Source organism: Triturus cristatus, chromosome 1_2 (genome assembly GCF_964204655.1).
Source record: "Triturus cristatus chromosome 1_2, aTriCri1.1, whole genome shotgun sequence".
In the NCBI taxonomy this organism is placed as follows: Eukaryota; Metazoa; Chordata; class Amphibia; order Caudata; family Salamandridae; genus Triturus; species Triturus cristatus.
This window is the reverse complement of record NC_140580.1, coordinates 50574964-50584729: the sequence shown is the minus strand read 5'-3', so window position 1 is coordinate 50584729 and position 9766 is coordinate 50574964.

The following is a 9766-nucleotide window of genomic DNA, read 5'->3' as shown; positions in this document are numbered from 1 at the left end:
TCTGTCTTGATAACTCTAGGGTCACTCTTCCGACTGACCTGAAAGGGGCCCTTACATGCTTCCTAAGCTGGATTGGACGAGCTGTGGACAGTTTGTCTCCCCTATCTTGCCGCCGTCGCCACAGGGAGTCTCCTTCACATCCTTGGTTTACTCCCAATCTGAAGCTGCTTAAACGGCATTGTAAAAAGCTCGAACGGATCTGGCGTTCGGCCTTCTGCCCAATAGCTAAGAGACTGTTGAGAGATGCCCAGAAAATCTATTCCCAGGCTATTCGTGAAGCAAAAAGCCTTTACTATTCTTTGCGGATTGAATCCGCCAGTAATAATTCCAAAGAAATCTTTTCCATTGTTCAGAGCTTTATGGCCCCAAAAGCTATGGCAACGAAACTTCCAGTCTCTGCATCTTGGTGCGATAAGCTATCGGGCTTTTTTATCTCCAAAATTCAGACTATTCAGGCGACATTCACTTCTAATGAGAGACCTTCGGTGGGTTGCTCCGCCCCGACAGCATCATTTTCTGGGTTTTCTCCTGTGACACCGCTTGATTCCCTCAAATTACTTCAGTCCTTAAAGTCAGGGTCTCCATCTGACCCCTGTCCGGCCAGGCTCTTGGCCTCTATTGCCGAGACAGTCAATCCTGAGGTGAATACTCTGGTTAATTTGTCCTTGTCTGAGGCTATTGTTCCTCAGGAATGGAAACAAGCTAAAGTCATTCCGCTACTAAAAAAACCTACTCTTGATGCCGGTAATCCTGCCAACTACAGACCAATCTCTCTACTGCCCTGTTTGGCCAAAATATGTGAAAAAGTAGCTAACAAACAACTGTCTGCTTTTGTGGAGAATGAGAGGCTTCTCCATCCGGCTCAATCGGGCTTTAGAGCCTCTTATAGTACTGAGTCTGCCTTAGTCGAGGTGTCGGAGGCGATCCGCGATTGTCTGGATTCAGGGGGGAATGCTGCCCTTATCCTTTTAGATCTGTTGGCGGCATTTGACACCGTCCCCCATGACTTGCTTCTGTCTCGGCTAGCTGCTATCGGTATTACTGGTTCGGCCTGGAAGTGGCTGGAATCCTTTCTTACCCTCCGGTCACAACAGGTCTGGCTTCCTTCTTTTGCTTCCCTCCCCCAGCCTGTGTCCACTGGAGTCCCTCAGGGCTCCTCGTTAAGCCCCCTGCTTTTTAATATTTACATTACGCCTTTAGTACAATTGGCAGAGGAAGGTGGGGCTAAGGTGGTGGCATATGCGGACGATACTCAGCTCTTGTTTACTTGGGATAGTACTGACTTTTCTACCTCTAGAGTACAGAGCTGTCTTGCTGCCGTCTTTCATTGGCTTTCTGCCGCCCAATTGAAGTGCAATGAGGAAAAGACGGAAATTTTACTCTTTGGTAATTTTCCACCTCACTTTAGGGACTCTCTCTGGCCCTCAGCTTTCCCCTCTCCCTCTTGTACGGGTCTCCCAGCAAAAAACGTAGGGATTTAGTTTGACGAGCAGCTATCTTTTATGACTCAAATAAAGAAGCTCACAGGTTGCTGCTTTGGCATTCTCAGATCCTTGAAAAAATTTCTACCTTTGTTACCCAGATCAGCAAAGGAGACTGTGGTTCGGGCTCTTATCCTCTCCCGCCTCGATTATGCCAATGGTCTGTATGTTGGTCTGCCCGACTACCTGCTGAGTAAACTGCAGGTGATTCAGAATGCCGCAGCCCAGCTGGTGGTGAACCTTCCCATCAGAGCTTCTATTTCTTCCTCACTTCGCACATTGCACTGGCTTCCTGTTAGGAAACGCCTCGAATTTAAAGCGTTGGTCCTTGCCCATCGGGCTCTACATAATGGAGGCCCTTCTTATCTCAAAAAACGCTTTTCCTTTTATCAACCTTCTAGGGTCTTGAGATCTTCTTCGCAGCGGCTGGCCTCTATCCCCAGTTTCCGTCTCCAACGCATGGGGGGTAGATCGCTTTCGCTCAAGGCCTCTAGGTTGTGGAATGCATTGCCTTTATCTTTGCGTGCCATTTAGGATGATCGCCTGTTCAGGAAACACCTCAAAACCCATCTGTTTTAATCTGTGTTTTGTTTGCTGTTCTCATAAGCTCGCGCCGGGACACTCTTAGGAGTAGCTGAGCGCGTTATAAAACCCTGTAACATAACATAACATAACATAACATATTGCTTGCGAAACAAAGTGTTGTGATGCGATGGTCACGCGGCCCACCTCCCACGCTACAGGAGGGGTCACGAAATATGCTGTACTGCAATACACAATCAGAGCTGTACAGTGACCTGCTCTCCCCTGGAATCGACCTAAGAATTGTTGGGGATTATATCAAACGTATGTAGGGGGGCGGTTCTTTCAACTGCTGATCAGACAACTGACATGGGGGATACCACGTCTAGTTAGACAGCCTTGTCGTTGAGATGTAAAAACTAAACGAATCATCTGTAGTGCACTCTAATGTATGCATAATTTACAGTCATGTCTACTATTATCCATTGTTTTCACCACTGTGGTTTGTATATGTTTTGCTGTACTCTTTTTGCTTTGTTCTTCTTTCTTTCCTTATCGATTTGAGGTAATGATATATCCTATGATGTACGCTATCCAGGATACTGATTTGCAGTGACAAGAGATGTAAATTACTGTGACTAAAATCAATAAAATTAAATTAAAAAATTAAAAAGTGCATTTCATTTTTGTGAAAAAAGAATGACACTCTGAACCTTCACTCACCCTCGTGCCAAATTCAACCAGTATGTGTATGTAATTGAGGAATAGTTGGTTGCGAAGTAATATTTGCATTTTCTGGCTTTCTCTGCCAAGGTGTACATTGTCTCTATGGAAAATTTACCAATTCTCGATATTTTTATAAAGTAGAAACCCAGGGGAGTACAGCGTTTGTCCCTCTTGTGTACCCCAACAAGTTTTCTTACCCACATTGCCCTGCAAACTTCTAAATGTGACTATAATCACACATTTTTCTTGAAGTACTGTGCAATTTTCTTCCAGGATCAGAAAGAATCCACAAATTTCCTACCGCCCAGCGTTCCCCCAGGTCTCCCGATAAAAATGGCACCTCACTTGTGCGGGTAAGCCAAGTGTCTGCCACAGGAAAGGACCCAAAACTTATTGTGCAGGCATCAAAAATTATCAATCAGAAAAGGACCTGGTTTTGCAAGGGGCTCACCTGCGTTTTTGGTCCCGGGATCAGTAGCCATGTGAGGAAACCTACCAAACCCACACATTTCTGAAAACTAGACACCCGGGGAGTTCAAGAATGTGTGGTGTGCGTGGATCCTGCAATGTTTTCCTGCCCAGAATCACCTGTAAACCTATTTTGCTAAACAAAAACACATTTTCCTCACATTTCTGTGTGGGAAAGTTGTGGGATCACCGGACCGAGACAAATTTCCTACCTCCCAACATTCCCACAGGTCTCCTGAAAAAATTGGTACCTCTCTTGTGTGAGTGGGCCAAGTATCTCCCACCAGGAAGGGCTCAATGTTTTGTTGAGGCATCAAAAATGATCAATCACAAAACAACCAGGTTTTGCAAGGGGGTCACCTGCGTTTTTAATGCCAGGCTAGGTGGTCATGTAGGGAAACCTACCAAACCCAGACATTTGTGTCCACATTGCATTTTGGGCCATTTCCAAATATTGTTCCCATTTCAGAAATACATAGGTTTCCTTGATACCTATTTTCACTCTTTATATTTTACTAAATTAATTGCTATATACCCAGTAAACAATGAAAAAGCATTGCAAGGTGCGGGTCAGTTATTGGCTCTGGGTGCCTCTGGTTCATTGTTAACCTACAAGCCTGATATATCCCTGCAACCAGGAAGGTCCAGTGGATTTAACGGTATATTGATTAAAAAAAATCTCAATTTCAATATTCTTATATTTCAACTGTTACTTTCTATAGGAAAGCCTTAAGGATCTCCACAAATGGCCTCTTGCTGAATTCAGAACTGTCTCTTCTTTTCAGAAATGTATAGCATTATGAGAACCATTATTGGTTTCAGACCCATTTCTACCACTAACTGGAAGGCGATTGAAAGCACAGAAATAGGCTACGTCCCAGTAAAATGCCAAAACTGTGAAGAAAATGTGGATTTTCTGACAAAAGCCTGCCTGTTACAGAAAGCTGGGAAGATGGTGATTTTAGTACCACAAACCCTTCGTTGATACCATTTGCAGGGAAAAACCAGACGCTGTGTTCTCCATCTCTTTCCCCCCCCAAAAAAACAACCTGAACAGAAAGTTGCTGCAGCCTTTTATTGCTCGGGAACGGTTCCCGGGGCTGAAAGTTTCTGTGGAAGCTATAATAAGGAGTAAGGGTCGCCGCGATCACCAGAGGGGCCCCCCGTGTAGCATTGCAGGGACATCGCGAATATCACAACATCATTGCAAACACTGGTGAAAATATATAAAAATGATATATATTTGTACACACTCACCGGTCACTGTCACACTCTCACGGATGCACTCACAAACTCACTTAGACACAAGCCCCCATTCACATACCCACTCACACACTGATACATTCAGCCACATACCCATTCAGATACTCATGCACCAACTCACATACCCATTCAGGTACTCAAGCACTCACACTCACTCGGAGAGCTATGCACCCACGTACAGATCCACTCAGACTCATGCACCTACTTAGAGGCCCACACACAGACTCATGTCTACACTCATACCCACTTAGAGACTTTTACACCTACTCACAGACTCACGTGGGCACTCCTGCTCTTGCTCAAAGACCCACTCAGATACTCATTCACCCACTTACAGACTCACTCAGAGAGTCATGCACCCATGTACAGACCCACTCAGAGATTCTTGCACCCACTTACAGATCCACTCACATTTGTACTCACAGACCCATGGGGACACTCATACACCCACTTACATATCCACTCAGACACCCACTCACACACACATAGTCACTTCCACACTCAATCACATACCCTATCAGACACTTATGGGTGCAGGCACTCACTCATACTCAGAAACTCACACACCCACTCACAAACTCACTCAGAAACACATGCACCCACCCACTCAAGGCTCATGCATACACTCACAGACCCACCCAGACACTCACCTTCCCAGTCACAGACCCACTTAGACACTCATACATACATGGATTCACTCACCTACTCAGAGACGTAAGCTCTCATTCTCAGACCCATTGAGACACTCATACACCTACTCCCAGATCTACTCAGATACTCATATGCTCACACACCCACTCACACAAACACCCACTCATAGACCCACTCAGAGACTCATGCACCCAGTCAGTTATACACTCAGGGAATCATTAACCCAATCACAGTCACACTCAGAGACACCGCACCCGATGACAGAACTACAGACATGGATGCTGCCAGTGACTGACCCACTGAGCGACTTATGCACTCACTCCCAAACCCACTCAGACACTCATGCACCCACTCAACCACCTACTCACTCATGTATCCACTCATAGATCCAGTCAGATAGTTATATACTTACTTACAAAGGCACTCATGCACCTACTCACAGATTAAGTGAGACATGCAACAAATCTCAGACCCATTGCGACACTGATGCACTGAGGCAGTCACGTAGTTCGTTACAGAAGCATTGATAGACTGATGCACCATCTTACGGATTCACTGAAATACTTATACAGCGAATGAGAGACTTACTTAGTGACACGCGCAGTTATAGATTACACTGAAAATGTTATGCACTGTGTTATAGAGATATTGGGCCTTATGTAGGTGGGCTGGCATTTACCACTTCATAAATACCGAATCACACCGATTCGGTATTTATGAAGTGGTAAATGCTATGTAGGTAATTGGTCGGTAAATATTACCGAATCGGAAAAATTCGGTAATTACCGAATCGGTATTTACCGATTCGGTAATGAGGCATACCTTCCCATTGATGGGAAGGTATGCCTCATTACCGAATCGGTAAATACCGATTCGGTAATGGGGGAGGACATGCAAGGGTGGCAGGGTGTCACATTGACACCCTGTTGCACCCCTGATTCGGCCATGTGTGCACATGTGGCACACATACATGCCCTGAGGGCATGTGTGTCTGCCACATTGCACACATCTACGGGCAAAATATTGCATTTACACACATATTCGTCATTTACCACCAACTATTAGTTGGTGGTAAATAACGAATCCCCACACACACCACGCACTCCCCCCTACATCTCATTTCTGTATTCGGAATTTACCGAATCGGTAAAATTACCGAATCGGTAATTTTACCGAATCGGTAATTTTACCGATTCGGTAAATTCCGAATACAGAAATTCTCCCCCTACATCTCAAAAGCCAAAATACCGGTCGGTAACGGTATAATTACCGAAAATCGGCCGTTACCGACCGGTATTTGGCTACCTACATGAGGCCCATTATGCGTTATTATGTGTTATAGAGATACATGATATGTGCATGCTATTATAGTCATTCAGATAGTAATGTGTTTAGTCTCTTGTTTATAATCCATTTTGGAATTATAATTTTCAAATGTTGTGGTGGCTATTTAATGTCTGCATTTGTTTTGTCATTTTGGGGCGTATTTGCGGCAATTGCGGCCACCTATATCATTGCAACGTCTGACGTCACTCGAAAATGGAAAATCAGTTTAAATAATTGATTTTATACAAACTCCCTACAAAAATAAGACTTTAAACAGTGCAGTAATAAACCCCTAGCGTCTCAAATCCTATACATTGTGTGCGTATATGTGTTTTACTCCTCTTAAAAAGGCGCAATGGTTGAAGTTACGGAAGTCATTGCCACTCTCGGTGTCATTGAGAAAACAGGAAGTAGGGTTCAAACACCGTTTTTTTTAGTTACTACAAATATATGTGTACAAACATGTTCTTTAAGTTAGTAATGTGTGTATTGTAATTTTTTTATCTGGTGGTGGTCTTTGAATGTTTGCATTTGTTTTGCGATTTCGTGTCATGATCATTGTGACATCGCCTCAAATAAAAAACTCCCACCGAAAATAATTTAACTAGAAAATGAACAACATTTTGGGCTCTTCGGTGACTCCAACCAACAAGAGCCTCTGTGTTGAGAGTGAGTATAAGACAGCTACATATAAGACTATGCAAAGTTTCAGGTTGCCTAGAATAACCTAGTTCCCATTTGTCTGTAAAGTGAACTCCATCACCTCTATACATTCCATGCATGTCAAAATGCACATTGTTGTAGACAGAACCCATGTTTTGGTCTCTGAGGAAATCAGCAAACTGTTATTAACATTTTTCCTAGCTTTGCCATCTGTGGACAGAATTGATTTGACCACTTCCATTTCGGTCTTTGGAATATATTAGAGTACACAAGGTAGTGTGAGGGAAACACCACATCCGTTCTGCAAAGGTATATTTCATTAGGATTTCCAGCCCTATCCCAGTCAATGTGCCTAGGTCATTGCCACCACGGTGCATTATCATGACGTGAGGAGCTCGGCAATCCCCAATGATTTTAAACAAAGAAGGAAAATAATGAAAATGTCACACTCTCTGGCCAAACCAAGTAATCTCCACATTTGGCAAACTCAAGTCCCTTTCAATAGCTCTGTTGAAGCATCTTCAGCTCAATAGACATAGCTGTGGCCAACAATCCACACTCTAAGCATTTTGAAGTGAAGGAGCAATCAAAGTCAGGAGAAGGCTGGAGCTGAATGAGGTAGTTTTCCAAATTGAAAGCAGTTAAAATGCAGGGTTTTTGAGTAAAAAAACAAAGATACATTTCATTGGATGCTGTCAGTAAGTGAATATAATTAGGTAGTACGTTGGATGCATTAGTAAGAAGTTCTATTATTGGCTGATGTTTGAAAAAAGGAATGTAATACAGACATGGATATGCATATGAATCTGTGCAATAAACCAAACCTGTTGTATCTCATTTGGAAGTAGCATGTTCCTTCTAGAATGTGTGTTGAACTTGTGACCTACTGGTTCCACTGGGTTGCTAGATACACTGGCCCCAGGGGAAGGGGTCCCCGGGGTAGTTAGTGGCCTCAGGAGGGGTGCCGCGCGGTCCCCCTCCTGCAAAAAAAACAGGCTGGGCAGGCCATGGGGGGATGGGATCCCCGGGGCTAGAAGTGGCCCAGGGGAGAGGGGCCACGCGGCCCCCACCCCAGAAAATAAAAGAGGTAATGGGCCTACTTTTATTTAAAAAAGGGGGGGGCTAATTTTATTTAAAAAAAAAGATTCATAAAAATAAAGATATGACCATGCGCCGGGGGATAGGATCCCTGGGGCCGATATTGGCCTTGGGAGGGGGGGGCCGCACAGCCCTCTTCCCGTTAAAAAAAAAAAAAACATAACATATGCCAAAGGCCCTGGGGGATGGGGTCCCCAGGGCCCACAAATTATTATGAGAAGGGGGGCCACACAGTCCTCTTCTAAGAAAAGAAAAAAAAATGGCATCTCGCCGGAGGCCCTGCAGCACACTGCAAACTCACCTCCTGGTGCATTGTGGTTTGGGGATTAAGTCCCCTAGTTCCTTAAGGGTCCTTAGGGGCCAACTCGCCCACCAAGTATCTTCAGTAAGCCCCACACAGTGGGATTGCTGAGAGGTGGTCTGAGGCCATGCCCCTTTTTTACACTACTCTGCAAACGTGCCTCTTGGCGCACTGCTGGTGGGGCGATGAGGTCTACATGTGTCCTGAGGACCTCAGGACTAAAGTGGATTTCAACCCCCGAGCAGCAGTGCGCCAGGAGGCGTGTTTGGTCTAAAAAGGGGTCACAGCCTCGGACCACTCTCAGCAATCCAGCTGTGTGGGGCTTACTGGAGGTACCTGGTGGGCTAGTTGGCCCCCAGGGAGCCTCAGCATTCAAGGGGACTTAATCCCCCAACCCAGAACTCACCAGGAGGCGTGTTTAACGAGTGGTGGAGAAAGGGAGCTTGACCTGTGTCCACCTCTCAGCTATCCTACTATCTGGGGCATACTGGAGGTATCAGGAAGGGTAGTTGTCCCCTATGGACCCCCAGCAGTGAAGGGGACTTTAATCCCCATTCAAGAGAGCGCCAGGAAGTGCGTTTGCAGAGTGGTGGGGAGAGGGGGCATGGCCTGTTACGAGAACTGAGCAATCCTCCTGTGTGGGACTTACTGGAGGTAATAGGAGGGGTAATTGGCCTCCAAGATTGACCTTGGGGGCTACCTAACCCTCCTGTTACCTCCAGTAAATCTCACACAGTAGGATTGCTAAGAGGTCTTCAGAGGCCACGCTCACCTTTCTCCACCACTCTGCAAACATGCCTCCTGGCACAGTACTGGTTGGGGGATGAAGTCCACTTTACTCCTGAGGGACTTTGGTGGCCAAGTAGCCCTCCTGGTACCTCCTGTAAGTCCTACGCAGTGGAATTCCTTAGTGCTGGTCGGAGGCCCAGACCCCTTTCTGCACCACTCTACAAACGCGACTGCTATGTTATAGTTAGAAATTAACATTTAAAAACCTTAGAAATTCACTGAATAAAACATAGGTTATAGGGACGTTATAGTTAGAAATTAGCATTTAAAAAATCTTAGAAATTCAGTTAAAGAACCATAGGTTGAAGGGATGTTGTAGTTAGAAATCCGCATTTAAAAAAACCTTATAAAACATAGGTTTCAGGGACGTTATAGTTCGAAATTAGCATTTAAAAAACCTTAGAAATTCACTGAAAGAAAACAGGTTTCAGGGAGGTTATAGTTAGTTGGACATTTCACTCGTATAAAACCAGAGAAA